Raw genomic sequence first — 20,117 nt, 5'->3', positions numbered from 1 at the left:
CCTGACACCAGGCTGTGGATGGTCCTGTCAAATCTGATATAACAAGGTGCTTGTTACAGAACGGTGTCACCTCCTTCAGCCCGGCCTGGAGCCTGACACCAGGCTGTGGATGGTCCTGTCAAATCTGATATAACAAGGAGCTGGTTACAGAACGGTGTCGCCTCCTTGAGCACGGCCTGGAACCTGACACCAGGCTGTGGATGGTCCTGTCAAATCTGATATAACAAGGTGCTAGTTACAGAACGGTGTCGCCTCCTTAAGCACGGCCTGGAGCCTGACACCAGGCTGTAGATGGTCCTGTCATATCTGATATAACAAGGTGCTGGTTACAGAACGGTGTCGCCTCCTTCAGCACGGCCTGGAGCCTGACACCAGACTGTGGATGGTCCTGTCAAATCTGTTACAACAATGAGCTGGTTACAGAATGGTGTCACCTCCTTCAGTACGGCCTGGAGCCTGACACCAGGCTGTGGATGGTCCTGTCAAATCTGATATGACAAGGAGCTGGTTACAGAACTGTGTCGCCTCCTTCAGCACGGCCTGGAGCCTGACACCAGGCTGTGGATGGTGCTGTCAAATCTGATATAACAAGGAGCTGGTTACAGAACGCTGTCACCTCCTTCAGCACGGCCTGGAGCCTGACACCAGGCTGTGGATGGTCCTGTCAAATCTGATACAACAAGGAGCTGGTTACAGAACGGTGTAGCCTCCTTCAGCACGGCCTGGAACCTGACACTAGGCTGTGGATGGTCCTGTCAAATCTGATATAACAAGGTGCTTGTTACAGAACAGTGTCACATCCTTCAGCACGGCCTGGAGCATGACACCAGGCTGTGGATGGTCCTGTCAAACTGACATAACAAGGTGCTGGTTAGAGAACGGTGTCACCTCCTTCAGCACGGCCTGGAGCCTGACACCAGGCTGTGGATGGTCCTGTCAAATCTGATATAACAAGGAGTTGGTTACAGAACGGTGTCGCCTCCTTCAGCACGGCCTGGAGCCTGACACCAGGCTGTGGATGGTCCTGTCAAATCTGATACAACAAGGTGCTGGTTACAGAACGGTGTCATCACCTTCAGCACGGCCTGGAGCCTGACACCAGGCTGTGGATGGTCCTGTCAAATCTGATATAACAAGGTGCTGGTTACAGAACGGTGTCACCTCCTTCAGCACGGCCTGGAGCCTGACACCAGGCTGTGGATGGTCCTGTCAAATCTGATATAACAAGGAGCTGGTTAAGGAACGGTGTCACCTCCTTCAGCACGGCCTGGAGTCTGACACCAGGCTGTGGATGGTCCTGTCAAATCTAATATAACACGGTGCTGGTTACAGAACGGTGTCGCCTCCTTCAGCACGGCTTGGAGCCTGACTCCAGGCTTTGGATGGTCCTGTCAAATCTGATATAACAAGGAGCTGGTTACAGAACGGTGTCACCTCCTTCAGCACGGTCTGGAGTCTGACACCAGGCTGTGGATGGTCCTGTCAAATCTGATATAACACGGTGCTGGTTACAGAACGGTGTCGCCTCCTTCAGCACGGCCTGGGGCCTGACACCAGGCTGTGGATGGTCCTGTCAAATGGGATATAACTAGGAGCTGGTTACAGAACTGTGTCGCCTCCTTCAGCACGGCCTGGAGCCTGACACCAGGCTGTGAATGGTCCTGTCAAATCTGATATAACAAGGAGCTGGTTACAGAATGGTGTCGCCTCCTTCAGCACGGCCTGGGGCCTGACACCAGGCTGTGGATGCTCCTGTCAAATCTGATACTACAAGGAGCTGGTTACAGAACGGTGTCGCCTCCTTCAGCACGGTCTGGAGCCTGACACCAGGCTGTGGATGGTCCTATCAAATCTGATATAACACGGAGCTCGTTACAGAACGGTGTCGCCTCCATCAGCACGGCCTGTAGCATGACACCAGGCTGTGGATGGTCCTGTCAAATCTGATATAACAAGGAGCTGGTTACAGAACGGTGTCGCCTCCTTCAGCACGGCCTGGAGCCTGACACCAGGCTGTGGATGGTCCTGTCAAATCTGATATAACAAGGAGCTGATTACAGAACGGTATCGCCTCCTTCAGCACGGCCTGGAGCCTGACACCAGGCTGTGGGTGGTCCTGTCAAATCTGATATAACAAGGTTCTGGTTACAGTGCGGTGTCGCCTCCTTCAGCACGGCCTGGAGCCTGACACCAGGCTGTGGATGGTCCTGTCAAATCTGATATAACAAGGAGCTGGTTACAGAACGGTGTCGCCTCCTTCAGCACGGCCTGGAGCCTGACACCAGTCTGTGGATGGTCCTGTCAAATCTGATATAACAAGGAGCTGGTTACAGAATGGTGTCACCTCCTTCAGCACGGCCTGGAGTCTGACACCAGGCGGTGGATGGTCCTGTCAAATCTGATATAACAAGGTGCTAGTTACAGAATGGTGTCACCTCCTTCAGCACGGCCTGGAGTCTGACACCAGGCCGTGGATGGTCCTGTCAAATCTGATATAACACGGAGCTGGTTACAGAACGGTGTCGCCTCCATCAGCACGGCCTGGAGCCTGACACCAGGCTGTGGATGGTCCTCTCAAATCTGATATAACAAGGAGCTGGTTACAGAACGGTGTCGCCTCCTTCAGCACGGCCTGGAGCCTGACACCAGGCTGTGGATGGTCCTGTCAAATCTGATATAACACGGAGCTGGTTACAGAACGGTGTCGCCTCCATCAGCACGGCCTGTAGCCTGACACCAGGATGTGGATGGTCCTGTCAAATCTGATATAACAAGGAGCTGGTTACAGAACCGTGTCGCCTCCTTCAGCACGGCCTGGAGCCTGACACCAGGCTGTGGATGATCCTGTCAAATCTGATATAACAAGGTGCTGGTTACAGAACGGTGTCACCTCCTTCAGCACGGCCTGGAGCCTGACACCAGGCTGTGGATGGTCCTGTCAAATCTGATATAACAAGGAGCTGGTTAAGGAACGGTGTCACCTCCTTCAGCACGGCCTGGAGTCTGACACCAGGCTGTGGATGGTCCTGTCAAATCTGATATAACACGGTGCTGGTTACAGAACGGTGTCGCCTCCTTCAGCACGGCTTGGAGCCTGACTCCAGGCTTTGGATGGTCCTGTCAAATCTGATATAACAAGGAGCTGGTTACAGAACGGTGTCACCTCCTTCAGCACGGTCTGGAGTCTGACACCAGGCTGTGGATGGTCCTGTCAAATCTGATATAACACGGTGCTGGTTACAGAACGGTGTCGCCTCCTTCAGCACGGCCTGGGGCCTGACACCAGGCTGTGGATGGTCCTGTCAAATGGGATATAACTAGGAGCTGGTTACAGAACTGTGTCGCCTCCTTCAGCACGGCCTGGAGCCTGACACCAGGCTGTGAATGGTCCTGTCAAATCTGATATAACAAGGAGCTGGTTACAGAACGGTGTCGCCTCCTTCAGCACGGCCTGGGGCCTGACACCAGGCTGTGGATGCTCCTGTCAAATCTGATACTACAAGGAGCTGGTTACAGAACGGTGTCGCCTCCTTCAGCACGGTCTGGAGCCTGACACCAGGCTGTGGATGGTCCTAACAAATCTGATATAACACGGAGCTCGTTACAGAACGGTGTCGCCTCCATCAGCACGGCCTGTAGCTTGACACCAGGCTGTGGATGGTCCTGTCAAATCTGATATAACAAGGAGCTGGTTACAGAACGGTGTCGCCTCCTTCAGCACGGCCTGGAGCCTGACACCAGGCTGTGGGTGGTCCTGTCAAATCTGATATAACAAGGTTCTGGTTACAGTGCGGTGTCGCCTCCTTCAGCACGGCCTGGAGCCTGACACCAGGCTGTGGATGGTCCTGTCAAATCTGATATAACAAGGAGCTGGTTACAGAACGGTGTCGCCTCCTTCAGCACGGCCTGGAGCCTGACACCAGTCTGTGGATGGTCCTGTCAAATCTGATATAACAAGGAGCTGGTTACAGAATGGTGTCACCTCCTTCAGCACGGCCTGGAGTCTGACACCAGGCGGTGGATGGTCCTGTCAAATCTGATATAACAAGGTGCTAGTTACAGAATGGTGTCACCTCCTTCAGCACGGCCTGGAGTCTGACACCAGGCTGTGGATGGTCCTGTCAAATCTGATATAACACGGAGCAGGTTACAGAACGGTGTCGCCTCCTTCAGCACGGCCTGGAGCCTGACACCAGGCTGTGGATGGTCCTGTCAAATCTGATATAACACGGAGCTGGTTACAGAACGGTGTCGCCTCCATCAGCACGGCCTGTAGCCTGACACCAGGCTGTGGATGGTCCTGTCAAATCTGATATAACAAGGAGCTAGTTACAGAACCGTGTCGCCTCCTTCAGCACGGCCTGGAGCCTGACACCAGGCTGTGGATGGTCCTCTCAAATCTGATATAACAAGGAGCTGGTTACAGAACGGTGTCGCCTCCTTCAGCACGGCCTGGAGCCTGACACCAGGCTGTGGATGGTCCTGTCAAATCTGATATAACACGGAGCTGGTTACAGAACGGTGTCGCCTCCATCAGCACGGCCTGTAGCCTGACACCAGGATGTGGATGGTCCTGTCAAATCTGATATAACAAGGAGCTGGTTACAGAACCGTGTCGCCTCCTTCAGCACGGCCTGGAGCCTGACACCAGGCTGTGGATGGTCCTCTCAAATCTGATGTAACAAGGAGCTCGTTACAGAACGGTGTCGCCTCCTTCAGCATGGCCTGGAGCCTGACACCAGGCTGTGGATGGTCCTGTCAAATCTGATATAACAAGGTGCAGGTTGCAGAACGGTGTCGCCTCCTTCAGCATGGCCTGGAGCCTGACAACAGGCTGTGGATGGTCCTGTCAAATCTGATATAACAAGGAGCTCGTTACAGAACGGTGTCGCCTCCTTCAGCACGGCCTGGAGCCTGACACCAGGCTGTGGATGGTCCTGTCAAATCTGATATAACAAGGTGCTAGTTACAGAACGGTGTCGCCTCCTTAAGCACGGCCTGGAGCCTGACACCAGTCTGTGGATGGTCCTGTCAAATCTGATATAACAAGGAGCTGGTTACAGAATGGTGTCACCTCCTTCAGCACGGCCTGGAGTCTGACACCAGGCGGTGGATGGTCCTGTCAAATCTGATATAACAAGGAGCTGGTTACAGAACGGTGTCGCCTCCATCAGCACGGCCTGTAGCCTGACACCAGGCTGTGGATGGTCCTGTCAAATCTGATATAACAAGGAGCTAGTTACAGAACCGTGTCGCCTCCTTCAGCACGGCCTGGAGCCTGACACCAGGCTGTGGATGGTCCTCTCAAATCTGATATAACAAGGAGCTGGTTACAGAACGGTGTCGCCTCCTTCAGCACGGCCTGGAGCCTGACACCAGGCTGTGGATGGTCCTGTCAAATCTGATATAACAAGGTGCAGGTTGCAGAACGGTGTCGCCTCCTTCAGCATGGCCTGGAGCCTGACAACAGGCTGTGGATGGTCCTGTCAAATCTGATATAACAAGGAGCTCGTTACAGAACGGTGTCGCCTCCTTCAGCACGGCCTGGAGCCTGACACCAGGCTGTGGATGGTCCTGTCAAATCTGATATAACAAGGTGCTAGTTACAGAACGGTGTCGCCTCCTTAAGCACGGCCTGGAGCCTGACACCAGGCTGTAGATGGTCCTGTCATATCTGATATAACAAGGTGCTGGTTACAGAACGGTGTCGCCTCCTTCAGCACGGCCTGGAGCCTGACACCAGACTGTGGATGGTCCTGTCAAATCTGTTACAACAATGAGCTGGTTACAGAAAAGTGTCACCTCCTTCAGTACGGCCTGGAGCCTGACACCAGGCTGTGGATGGTCCTGTCAAATCTGATATAACAAGGAGCTGGTTACAGAACTGTGTCGCCTCCTTCAGCACGGCCTGGAGCCTGACACCAGGCTGTGGATGGTGCTGTCAAATCTGATATAACAAGGAGCTGGTTACAGAACGGTGTCGCCTCCTTCAGCACGGCCTGGAGCCTGACACCAGGCTGTGGATGGTCCTGTCAAATCTGATACAACATGGAGCTGGTTACAGAACGGTGTCGCCTCCTTCAGCACGGTCTGGAGCCTGAGACCAAGCTGTGGATGGTCCTGTCAAATCTGATATAACAAGGAGTTGGTTACAGAACGGTGTCATCTCCTTCAGCACGGCCTGGAGCCTGACACCAGGCTGTGGATGGTCCTGTCAAATCTGAGATAACAAGGTGCTGGTTACAGAACGGTGTCGCCTCCTTCAGCACGGCCTGGATCCTGACACCAGACTGTGGATGGTCCTGTCAAATCTGAGATAACAAGGTGCTGGTTACAGAACGGTGTCGCCTCCTTCAGCACGGCTTGGAGCCTGACTCCAGGCTGTGGATGGTCCTGTCAAATCTGAGATAACAAGGTGCTGGTTACAGAACGGTGTCGCCTCCTTCAGCACGGCCTGGATCCTGACACCAGGCTGTGGATGGTCCTGTCAAATCTGAGATAACAAGGTGCTGGTTACAGAACGGTGTCGCCTCCTTCAGCACGGCTTGGAGCCTGACTCCAGGCTGTGGATGGTCCTGTCAAATCTGATATAACAAGGTGCTGGTTACAGAACGGTGTAGCCTCCTTCAGCACGGCCTGGAGCCTGACACCAGGCTGTGGATGGTCCAGTCAAATCTGATATAACAAGGTGCTGGTTACAGAACGGTGTCGCCTCCTTCAGCACGGACTGGAGCCTGACACCAGGCTGTGGTTGGTCCTGTCAAATCTGATACAACAAGGAGCTGGTTACAGAGGGGTGTCACCGCCTTCAGAACGGCCTGGAGCCTGACACCAGGCTGTGGATGGTCCTGTCAAATCTGATATAACGAGGAGCTGGTTACAGAACTGTGTCGCCTCCTTCAGCACGGCCTGGAGCCTGACACCAGGCTGTGGATGGTCCTGTCAAATCTGATATAACTAGGAGCTGGTTACAGAACTGTGTCGCCTCCTTCAGCACGGCCTGGAGCCTGACACCAGGCTGTGGGTGGTCCTGTCAAATCTGATATAACAAGGAGCTGGTTACAGAATGGTGTCGCCTCCTTCAGCACTGCCTGGGGCCTGACACCAGGCTGTGGATGCTCCTGTCAAATCTGATACTACAAGGAGCTGGTTACAGAACGGTGTCGCCTCCTTCAGCACGGCCTGGAGCCTGACACCAGGCTGTGGATGGTCCTGTCAAATCTGATATAACAAGGTGCTGGTTACAGAACGATGTCTCCTCCTTCAGCACGGCCTGGAGCCTGACACCAGGCTGTGGATGGTCCTGTCAAATCTTATATAACACGGAGCTGGTTACAGAACGGTGTCGCCTCCTTCAGCACGGCCTGGAGCCTGACACCAGGCTGTGGATGGTCCTGTCAAATCTGATATAACAAGGTGCTTGTTACAGAACGGTGTCACATCCTTCAGCACGGCCTGGAGCCTGACACCAGGCTGTGGATGGTCCTGTCTAACTGACATAACAAGGTGCTGGTTACAGAACGGTGTCACCTCCTTCAGCCCGGCCTGGAGCCTGACACCAGGCTGTGGATGGTCCTGTCAAATCTGATATAACAAGGATCTGGTTACAGAACGGTGTCGCCTCCTTGAGCACGGCCTGGAACCTGACACCAGGCTGTGGATGGTCCTGTCAAATCTGATATAACAAGGTGCTAGTTACAGAACGGTGTCGCCTCCTTAAGCACGGCCTGGAGCCTGAAACCAGGCTGTAGATGGTCCTGTCATATCTGATATAACAAGGTGCTGGTTACAGAACGGTGTCGCCTCCTTCAGCACGGCCTGGAGCCTGACACCAGACTGTGGATGGTCCTGTCAAATCTGTTACAACAATGAGCTGGTTACAGAATGGTGTCACCTCCTTCAGTACGGCCTGGAGCCTGACACCAGGCTGTGGATGGTCCTGTCAAATCTGATATAACAAGGAGCTGGTTACAGAACTGTGTCGCCTCCTTCAGCACGGCCTGGAGCCTGACACCAGGCTGTGGATGGTCCTGTCAAATCTGATACAACAAGGAGCTGGTTACAGAACGGTGTAGCCTCCTTCAGCACGGCCTGGAACCTGACACTAGGCTGTGGATGGTCCTGTCAAATCTGATATAACAAGGTGCTTGTTACAGAACAGTGTCACATCCTTCAGCACGGCCTGGAGCCTGACACCAGGCTGTGGATGGTCCTGTCAAACTGACATAACAAGGTGCTGGTTACAGAACGGTGTCACCTCCTTCAGCACGGCCTGGAGCCTGACACCAGGCTGTGGATGGTCCTGTCGAATCTGATATAACAAGGAGTTGGTTACAGAACGGTGTCGCCTCCTTCAGCACGGCCTGGAGCCTGACACCAGGCTGTGGATGGTCCTGTCAAATCTGATATAACAAGGTGCTTGTTACAGAACAGTGTCACCTCCTTCAGCACGGCCTGGAGCCTGACACCAGGCTGTGGATGGTCCTGTCAAATCTGATATAACACGGTGCTGGTTACAGAACGGTGTCATCTCCTTCAGCACGGTCAGGAGCCTGAGACCAGGATGTGGATGGTCCTGTCAAATCTGATATAACAATTATTTGGTTACAGAACGGTGTCGCCTCCTTCAGCACGGCCTGGAGCCTGACACCAGGCTGTGGATGGTCCTGTCAAATCTAATATAACAAGGTGCTGGTTACAGAACGGTGTCATCACCTTCAGCACGGCCTGGAGCCTGACACCAGGCTGTGGATGGTCCTGTCAAATCTGATATAACAAGGTGCTGGTTACAGAACGGTGTCACCTCCTTCAGCACGGCCTGGAGCCTGACACCAGGCTGTGGATGGTCCTGTCAAATCTGATATAACACGGTGCTGGTTACAGAACGGTGTCGCCTCCTTCAGCACGGCTTGGAGCCTGACTCCAGGCTTTGGATGGTCCTGTCAAATCTGATATAACAAGGAGCTGGTTACAGAACGGTGTCACCTCCTTCAGCACGGTCTGGAGTCTGACACCAGGCTGTGGATGGTCCTGTCAAATCTGATATAACACGGTGCTGGTTACAGAACGGTGTCGCCTCCTTCAGCACGGCCTGGGGCCTGACACCAGGCTGTGGATGGTCCTGTCAAATGGGATATAACTAGGAGCTGGTTACAGAACTGTGTCGCCTCCTTCAGCACGGCCTGGAGCCTGACACCAGGCTGTGAATGGTCCTGTCAAATCTGATATAACAAGGAGCTGGTTACAGAACCGTGTCGCCTCCTTCAGCACGGCCTGGGGCCTGACACCAGGCTGTGGATGCTCCTGTCAAATCTGATACTACAAGGAGCTGGTTACAGAACGGTGTCGCCTCCTTCAGCACGGCCTGGAGCCTGACACCAGGCTGTTGATGGTCCTGTCAAATCTGATTTAACAAGGTGCTGGTTACAGAACGATGTCGCCTCCTTCAGCACGGCCTGGAGCCTGACACCAGGCTGTGGATGGTCCTGTCAAATCGTATATAACAAGGAGCTGGTTACAGAACGGTGTAGCCTCCTTCAGCACGGCCTGGAACCTGACACCAGGCTGTGGATGGTCCTGTCAAATCTGATATAACAAGGTGCTTGTTACAGAACAGTGTCACATCCTTCTGCACGGCCTGGAGCCTGACACCAGGCTGTGGATGGTCCTGTCAAATCTGATATAACAAGGAGCTTTTTACAGAAAGGTGTCATCTCCTTCAGCACGGTCTGGAGCCTGACACCAGGATGTGGATGGTCCTGTCAAATCTGATATAACAATTAGCTGGTTACAGAATGGTGTCATCACCTTCAGCACGGCCTGGAGACTGACACCAGGCTGTGGATGGTCCTGTCAAATCTGATATAACACGGTGCTAGTTACAGAACCGTATCGCCTCCTTCAGCACGGCCTGGAGCCTGACACCAGGCTGTGGATGGTCCTATCAAATCTGAAATAACACGGAGCTGGTTACAGAACGGTGACGCCTCCTTCAGCACGGCCTGGAGCCTAACACCAGGCTGTGGATGGTCCTGTCAAATCTGATATAACAAGGAGCTGGTTACAGAACGGTGTCGCCTCCTTCAGCACGGCCTGGAGCCTGACACCAGGCTGTGGGTGGTCCTGTCAAACCTGATATAACAAGGTGCTGGTTACAGAACGGTGTCGCCTCCTTCAGCACGGCCTGGAGCCTGACACCAGGCTGTGGATGGTCCTGTCAAATCTGACATAACAAGGAGCTGGTTACAGAACGGTGTCGCCTCCTTCAGCACGGCCTGGAGCCTGACACCAGGCTGTGGATGGTCCTGTCAAATCTGATATAACAAGGAGCTGGTTACAGAACGGTGTCGCCTCCTTCAGCACGGCCTGGAGCCTGACACCAGGCTGTGGATGGTCCTGTCAAATCTGATATAACAAAGAGCTGGTTACAGAACGGTATCGCCTCCTTCAGCACGGCCTGGAGCCTGACACCAGGCTGTGGATGGTCCTGTCAAATCTCATATAACACGGTGCTGGTTACAGTACGGTGTCGCCTCCTTCAGCACGGCTTGGAGCCTGACTCCAGGCTGTGGATGGTCCTGACAAATCTGATATAACAAGGAGCTGGTTACAGAACGGTGTCACCTCCTTCAGCACGGCCTGGAGTCTGACACCAGACTGTGGATGGTCCTGTCAAATCTGATATAACACGGTGCTAGTTACAGAACCGTGTCGCCTCCTTCAGCACGGTCTGGAGCCTGACACCAGGCTGTGGATGGTCCTGTCAAATCTGATATAACAAGGAGCTGGTTACAGAACGGTGTCGCCTCCATCAGCACGGCCTGTAGCATGACACCAGGCTGTGGATGGTCCTGTCAAATCTGATATAACAAGGAGCTGGTTACAGAACGGTGTCGCCTCCTTCAGCACGGCCTGGAGCCTGACACCAGGCTGTGGATGGTCCTGTCAAATCTGATATAACAAGGAGCTGATTACAGAACGGTATCGCCTCCTTCAGCACGGCCTGGAGCCTGACACCAGGCTGTGGGTGGTCCTGTCAAATCTGATATAACAAGGTTCTGGTTACAGTGCGGTGTCGCCTCCTTCAGCACGGCCTGGAGCCTGACACCAGGCTGTGGATGGTCCTGTCAAATCTGATATAACAAGGAGCTGGTTACAGAACGGTGTCGCCTCCTTCAGCACGGCCTGGAGCCTGACACCAGTCTGTGGATGGTCCTGTCAAATCTGATATAACAAGGAGCTGGTTACAGAATGGTGTCACCTCCTTCAGCACGGCCTGGAGTCTGACACCAGGCGGTGGATGGTCCTGTCAAATCTGATATAACAAGGTGCTAGTTACAGAACGGTGTCGCCTCCTTCAGCACGGCCTGGAGCCTGACACCAGGATGTGGATCGTCCTGTCTAATCTGATACAACAATGAGCTGGTTACAGAACGGTGTCACCTCCTTCAGAACGGCCTGGAGCCTGACACCAGACTGTGGATGGTCCTGTCAAATCTGATATAACACGGAGCAGGTTACAGAACGGTGTCGCCTCCTTCAGCACGGCCTGGAGCCTGACACCAGGCTGTGGATGGTCCTGTCAAATCTGATATAACACGGAGCTGGTTACAGAACGGTGTCGCCTCCATCAGCACGGCCTGTAGCCTGACACCAGGCTGTGGATGGTCCTGTCAAATCTGATATAACAAGGAGCTAGTTACAGAACCGTGTCGCCTCCTTCAGCACGGCCTGGAGCCTGACACCAGGCTGTGGATGGTCCTCTCAAATCTGATATAACAAGGAGCTGGTTACAGAACGGTGTCGCCTCCTTCAGCACGGCCTGGAGCCTGACACCAGGCTGTGGATGGTCCTGTCAAATCTGATATAACACGGAGCTGGTTACAGAACGGTGTCGCCTCCATCAGCACGGCCTGTAGCCTGACACCAGGATGTGGATGGTCCTGTCAAATCTGATATAACAAGGAGCTGGTTACAGAACCGTGTCGCCTCCTTCAGCACGGCCTGGAGCCTGACACCAGGCTGTGGATGGTCCTCTCAAATCTGATATAACAAGGAGCTGTTTACAGAACGGTGTCGCCTCCTTCAGCACGGCCTGGAGCCTGACACCAGGCTGTGGATGGTCCTGTCAAATCTGATATAACAAGGTGCAGGTTGCAGAACGGTGTCGCCTCCCTCAGCACGGCCTGGAGCCTGACACCAGGCTGTGGATGATCCTGTCAAATCTGATATAACAAGGTGCTAGTTACAGAACGGTGTCGCCTCCTTAAGCACGGCCTGGAGTCTGACACCAGGCAGTGGATGGTCCTGTCAAATCTGATATAACAAGGAGCTGGTTACAGAACGGTGTCACCTCCTTCAGCACGGCCTGGAGCCTGACACCAGGCTGTGGATGGTCCTGTCAAATCTGATATAACAAGGAGCTGGTTACAGAACGGTGTCACCTCCTTCAGCACGGCCTGGAGCCTGACACCAGGCTGTAGATGGTCCTGTCATATCTGATATAACAAGGTGCTGGTTACAGAACGGTGTCGCCTCCTTCAGCACGGCCTGGAGCCTGACACCAGACTGTGGATGGTCCTGTCAAATCTGTTACAACAATGAGCTGGTTACAGAGCGGTGTCACCTCCTTCAGTACGGCCTGGAGCCTGACACCAGGCTGTGGATGGTCCTGTCAAATCTGATATAACAAGGAGCTGGTTACAGAACTGTGTCGCCTCCTTCAGCACGGCCTGGAGCCTGACACCAGGCTGTGGATGGTGCTGTCAAATCTGATATAACAAGGAGCTGGTTACAGAACGCTGTCACCTCCTTCAGCACGGCCTGGAGCCTGACACCAGGCTGTGGATGGTCCTGTCAAATCTGATACAACAAGGAGCTGGTTACAGAACGGTGTCGCCTCCTTCAGCACGGCCTGGAGCCTGACACCAGGCTGTGGATGGTCCTGTCAAATCTGATACAACATGGAGCTGGTTACAGAACGGTGTCGCCTCCTTCAGCACGGTCTGGAGCCTGAGACCAAGCTGTGGATGGTCCTGTCAAATCTGATATAACAAGGAGTTGGTTACAGAACGGTGTGATCTCCTTCAGCACGGCCTGGAGCCTGACACCAGGCTGTGGATGGTCCTGTCAAATCTGAGATAACAAGGTGCTGGTTACAGAACGGTGTCGCCTCCTTCAGCACGGCCTGGATCCTGACACCAGGCTGTGGATGGTCCTGTCAAATCTGAGATAACAAGGTGCTGGTTACAGAACGGTGTCGCCTCCTTCAGCACGGCTTGGAGCCTGACTCCAGGCTGTGAATGGTCCTGTCAAATCTGATATAACAAGGTGCTGGTTACAGAACGGTGTAGCCTCCTTCAGCACGGCTTGGAGCTTGACTCCAGGCTGTGGATGGTCCTGTCAAATCTGATATAACAAGGTGCTGGTTACAGAACGGTGTAGCCTCCTTCAGCACGGCCTGGAGCCTGACACCAGGCTGTGGATGGTCCAGTCAAATCTGATATAACAAGGTGCTGGTTACAGAACGGTGTCGCCTCCTTCAGCACGGCCTGGAGCCTGACACCAGGCTGTGGTTGGTCCTGTCAAATCTGATACAACAAGGAGCTGGTTACAGAGGGGTGTCACCGCCTTCAGTACGGCCTGGAGCCTGACACCAGGCTGTGGATGGTCCTGTCAAATCTGATATAACGAGGAGCTGGTTACAGAACTGTGTCGCCTCCTTCAGCACGGCCTGGATCCTGACACCAGGCTGTGGATGGTCCTGTCAAATCTGATATAACTAGGAGCTGGTTACAGAACTGTGTCGCCTCCTTCAGCACGGCCTGGAGCCTGACACCAGGCTGTGGGTGGTCCTGTCAAATCTGATATAACAAGGAGCTGGTTACAGAATGGTGTCGCCTCCTTCAGCACGGCCTGGGGCCTGACACCAGGCTGTGGATGCTCCTGTCAAATCTGATACTACAAGGAGCTGGTTACAGAACGGTGTCGCCTCCTTCAGCACGGCCTGGAGCCTGACACCAGGCTGTGGATGGTCCTGTCAAATCTGATATAACAAGGTGCTGGTTACAAAACGATGTCTCCTCCTTCAGCACGGCCTGGAGCCTGACACCAGGCTGTGGATGGTCCTGTCAAATCTTATATAACACGGAGCTGGTTACAGAACGGTGTCGCCTCCTTCAGCACGGCCTGGAGCCTGACACCAGGCTGTGGATGGTCCTGTCAAATCTGTTATAACAAGGTGCTTGTTACAGAACGGTGTCACATCCTTCAGCACGGCCTGGAGCCTGACACCAGGCTGTGGATGGTCCTGTCTAACTGACATAACAAGGTGCTGGTTACAGAACGGTGTCACCTCCTTCAGCCCGGCCTGGAGCCTGACACCAGGCTGTGGATGGTCCTGTCAAATCTGATATAACAAGGAGCTGGTTACAGAACGGTGTCGCCTCCTTGAGCACGGCCTGGAACCTGACACCAGGCTGTGGATGGTCCTGTCAAATCTGATTTAACAAGATGCTTGTTACAGAACGGTGTCAGATCCTTCAGCACGGCCTGGAGCCTGACACCAGGCTGTGGATGGTCCTGTCAAATCTGATATAAAAAGGAGCTGGTTACAGAACGGTGTCACCTCCTACAGCACGGCCTGGAGCCTGACACCAGGCTGTGGATGGTCCTGTCAAATCTGATATAACAAGGATCTGGTTACAGAACGGTGTCACCTCCTTCAGCACGGCCTGGAGCCTGACACCAGGCTGTGGATGGTCCTGTCAAACCTGATATAACAAGGAGCAGGTTACAGAACGGTGTCGCCTCCTTCAGCACGGCCTGGAGCCTGACACCAGGCTGTGGATGGTCCTGTCAAATCTGATGCAACAAGGAGCTGGTTGCAGAACGGAGTCGCCTCCCTCAGCACGGCCTGGAGCCTGACACCAGGCTGTGGATGATCCTGTCAAATCTGATATAACAAGGTGCTGGTTACAGAACGGTGGCATCTCCTTCAGCACGGCCTGTAGCCTGACACCAGGCTGTGGATGGTCCTGTCAAATCTGATATAACAAGGAGCTGGTTACAGAACGGTGTCGCCTCCTTCAGCACGGCCTGGAGCCTGACACCAGGCTGTGGATGGTCCTGTCAAATCTGATATAACAAGGAGCTGGTTACAGAACGGTATCGCCTCCTTCAGCACGGCCTGGAGCCTGACACCAGGCTGTGGGTGGTCCTGTCAAATCTGATATAACAAGGATCTGGTTACAGAACGGTGTCGCCTCCTTCAGCACGGCCTGGGGCCTGACACCAGTATGTGGATGGTCCTGTCAAATCTGATGTAACAAGGAGCTGCTTACAGAACGGTGTCGCCTCCTTCAGCACGACCTGGAGCCTGACACCAGGCTGTGGATGGTCATGTCAAATCTGATATAACAAGGAGCAGGTTACAGAACGGTGTCGCCTCCTTCAGCACGGCCTGGAGACTGACACCAGGCTGTGGATGGTCCTGTAAAATCTGATATAACAAGGTGCAGGTTACAGAACAGTGTCGCCTCCCTCAGCACGGCCTGGAGCCTGACACCAGGCTGTGGATGGCCCTGTCAAATCTGAGACAGCAAGGTGCTGGTTACAGAACGGTGTCATCTCCTTCAGCACGGTCTGGAGCCTGAGACCAGGCTGTGGATGGTTCTGTCAAATCTGATATAACAAGGTGCTTGTTACAGAACAGTTTCACCTCCTTCAGCACGGCCTGGAGCCTGACACCAGGCTGTGGATGGTCCTGTCAAATCTGATATAACACGGTGCTGGTTACAGAACGGTGTCACCTCCTTCATCACGGCCTGGAGCCTGACACCAGGCTGTGGATGGTCCTGTCAAATCTGATAGAACAAGGAGCTTTTTACAGAACGGTGTCGCCTCCTTCAGCACGGCCTGGAGCCTGACACCAGGCTGTGGATGGTCCTGTCAAATCTGATATAACAATTAGCTGGTTACAGAACGGTGTCATCACCTTCAGCACGGCCTGGAGCCTGACACCAGGCTGTGGATGGTCCTGTCAAATCTGATATAACAAGGAGCTGGTTACAGAACGGTGTCGCCTCCTTCAGCACGGCCTGGAGCCTGACTTCAGGCTGTGGATGGTCCTGTCAAATCTGATATAACAAGGAGCTGGTTACAGAACGGTATCGCCTCCTTCAGCACGGCTTGGAGCCTGACACCAGGCTGTGGGTGGTCCTGTCAAATCTGATATAACAAGGTTCTGGTTACAGAACGGTGTCGCCTCCTTCAGCACGGCCTGGAGCCTGACACCAGGCTGTGGATGGTCCTGTCAAATCTGATATAACAAGGAGCTGGTTACAGAACGGTGTCGCCTCCTTCAGCACGGCCTGGAGCCTGACACCAGGCTGTGGGTGGTCCTGTCAAATCTGATATAACAAGGTGCTGGTTACAGAACGGTGTCGCCTCCTTCAGCACGGCCTGGAGCCTGACACCAGGCTGTGGATGGTCCTGTCAAATCTGATATAACAAGGAGCTGGTTACAGAACGGTGTCGCCTCCTTCAGCACGGCCTGGAGCCTGACTTCAGGCTGTGGATGGTCCTGTCAAATCTGATATAACAAGGAGCTGGTTACAGAACGGTGTCGCCTCCTTCAGCACGGACTGGAGCCTGGCACCAGGCTGTGAATGGTCCTGTCAAATCTGATATAACAAGGAGTCGGTTACAGAACAGTGTCGCCTCCTTCAGCACGGCCTGGAGACTGACACCAGGCTGTGGATGGTTCTGTCAAATCTGATATAACAAGGAGCTGGTTACAGAACGGTGTCATCTCCTTCAGTACGGCCTGGAGCCTGACACCAGGCTGTAGATGGTCCTGTCAAATCTGATATAACAAGGAGCTGGTTACAGAACGGTGTCATCTCCTTCAGCACGGCCTGGAGCCTGACACCAGGCTGTGGATGGTCCTGTCAAATCTGATATAACAAGGTGCTGGTTACAGAACGGTGTCACCTCCTTCAGCACGGCCTGGAGCCTGACACCAGGCTGTGGATGGTACTGTGAAATCTGATATAACAAGGAGCTGGTTACAGAACGGTGTCACCTCCTTCAGCACGGCCTGGAGCCTGACACCAGGCTGTGGATGGTCCTGTCAAATCTGATATAACACGGTGCTAGTTACAGAACCGTGTCGCCTCCTTCAGCACGGCCTGGAGCCTGACACCAGGCTGTGGATGGTCCTATCAAATCTGATATAACAAGGAGCTGGTTACAGAACGGTGTCGCCTCCTTCAGCACGGCCTGGAGCCTGACACCAGGCTGTGGATGGTCCTGTCAAATCTGATATAACAAGGAGCTGGTTACAGAACGGTGTCACCTCCTTCAGCACGGCCTGGAGCCTGACACCAGGCTGTGGATGGTCCTGTCAAATCTGATGCAACAAGGAGCTGGTTGCAGAACGGTGTCGCCTCCCACAGCACGGCCTGGAGCCTGACACCAGGCTGTGGATGATCCTGTCAAATCTGATATAACAAGGTGCTGGTTACAGAACGGTGTCATCTCCTTCAGCACGGCCTGTAGCCTGACACCAGGCTGTGGATGGTCCTGTCAAATCTGATATAACAAGGAGCTGGTTACAGAACGGTGTCGCCTCCTTCAGCACGGCCTGGAGCCTGACACCAGGCTGTGGGTGGTCCTGTCAAATCTGATAAAACAAGGAGCTGGTTACAGAATGGTGTCGCCTCCTTCAGCACGGCCTGGGGCCTGACACCAGGCTGTGGATGCTCCTGTCAAATCTGATACTACAAGGAGCTGGTTACAGAACGGTGTCGCCTCCTTCAGCACGGCCTGGAGCCTGACACCAGGCTGTGGATGGTCCTGTCAAATCTGATATAACAAGGTGCTGGTTACAGAACGATGTCTCCTCCTTCAGCACGGCCTGGAGCCTGACACCAGGCTGTGGATGGTCCTGTCAAATCTTATATAACACGGAGCTGGTTACAGAACGGTGTCGCCTCCTTCAGCACGGCCTGGAGCCTGACACCAGGCTGTGGATGGTCCTGTCCAATCTGTAATAACAAGGTGCTTGTTACAGAACGGTGTCACATCCTTCAGCACAGCCTGGAGCCTGACACCAGGCTGTGGATGGTCCTGTCTAACTGACATAACAAGGTGCTGGTTACAGAACGGTGTCACCTCCTTCAGCCCGGCCTGGAGCCTGACACCAGGCTGTGGATGGTCCTGTCAAATCTGATATAACAAGGAGCTGGTTACAGAACGGTGTCGCCTCCTTGAGCACGGCCTGGAACCTGACACCAGGCTGTGGATGGTCCTGTCAAATCTGATTTAACAAGGTGCTTGTTACAGAACGGTGTCAGATCCTTCAGCACGGCCAGGAGCCTGACACCAGGCTGTGGATGGTCCTGTCAAATCTGATATAAAAAGGAGCTGGTTACAGAACGGTGTCACCTCCTACAGCACGGCCTGGAGCCTGACACCAGGCTGTGGATGGTCCTGTCAAATCTGATATAACAAGGATCTGGTTACAGAACGGTGTCACCTCCTTCAGCACTGCCTGGAGCCTGACACCAGGCTGTGGATGGTCCTGTCAAATCTGATGCAACAAGGAGCTGGTTGCAGAACGGTGTCGCCTCCCTCAGCACGGCCTGGAGCCTGACACCAGGCTGTGGATGATCCTGTCAAATCTGATATAACAAGGTGCTGGTTACAGAACGGTGGCATCTCCTTCAGCACGGCCTGTAGCCTGACACCAGGCTGTGGATGGTCCTGTCAAATCTGATATAACAAGGAGCTGGTTACAGAACGGTGTCGCCTCCTTCAGCACGGCCTGGAGCCTGACACCAGGCTGTGGATGGTCCTGTCAAATCTGATATAACAAGGAGCTGGTTACAGAACGGTATCGCCTCCTTCAGCACGGCCTGGAGCCTGACACCAGGCTGTGGGTGGTCCTGTCAAATCTGATATAACAAGGATCTGGTTACAGAACGGTGTTGCCTCCTTCAGCACGGCCTGGAGCCTGACACCAGTATGTGGATGGTCCTGTCAAATCTGATGTAACAAGGAGCTGCTTACAGAACGGTGTCGCCTCCTTCAGCACGACCTGGAGCCTGACACCAGGCTGTGGATGGTCCTGTCAAATCTGATATAACAAGGAGCAGGTTACAGAACGGTGTCGCCTCCTTCAGCACGGCCTGGAGCCTGACACCAGTCTGTGGATGGTCCTGTAAAATCTGATATAACAAGGTGCAGGTTACAGAACAGTGTCGCCTCCCTCAGCACGGCCTGGAGCCTGACACCAGGCTGTGGATGGCCCTGTCAAATCTGAGACAACAAGGTGCTGGTTACAGAACGGTGTCATCTCCTTCAGCACGGCCTGGAGCCTGACACCAGGCTGTGGATGGTTCTGTCAAATCTGATATAACAAGGAGCTGGTTACAGAACGGTGTCATCTCCTTCAGTACGGCCTGGAGCCTGACACCAGGCTGTGGATGATCCTGTCAAATCTGATATAACAAGGTGCTTGTTACAGAACAGTTTCACCTCCTTCAGCACGGCCTGGAGCCTGACACCAGGTTGTGGATGGTCCTGTCAAATCTGATATAACACGGTGCTGGTTACAGAACGGTGTCACCTCCTTCATCACGGCCTGGAGCCTGACACCAGGCTGTGGATGGTCCTGTCAAATCTGATAGAACAAGGAGCTTTTTACAGAACGGTGTCATCTCCTTCAGCACGGTCTGGAGCCTGACACCAGGCTGTGGATGATCCAGTCAAATCTGATATGACAAGGAGCTGGTTACAGAACGGTGTCGCCTCCTTCAGCACGGCCTGGAGCCTGACACCAGGCTGTGGATGGTCCTGTCAAATCTGATATAACAAGGAGCTGGTTACAGAACGGTGTCGCCTCCTTCAGCACGGCCTGGAGCCTGACACCAGGCTGTGGATGGTCCTGTCAAATCTGATATAACAAGGTGCTGGTTACAGAACGGTGTCGCCTCCTTCAGCACGGCCTGGAGCCTGACACCAGGCTGTGGATGGTCCTGTCAAATCTGATATACCAAGGAGCTGGTTACAGAACGGTGTCGCCTCCTTCAGCACGGCCTGGAGCCTGACTTCAG

Source organism: Scyliorhinus torazame, chromosome 23, assembly GCF_047496885.1.
Source record: "Scyliorhinus torazame isolate Kashiwa2021f chromosome 23, sScyTor2.1, whole genome shotgun sequence".
Classification (NCBI taxonomy): domain Eukaryota; kingdom Metazoa; phylum Chordata; class Chondrichthyes; order Carcharhiniformes; family Scyliorhinidae; genus Scyliorhinus; species Scyliorhinus torazame.
This window is presented reverse-complemented; position numbering follows the sequence as displayed.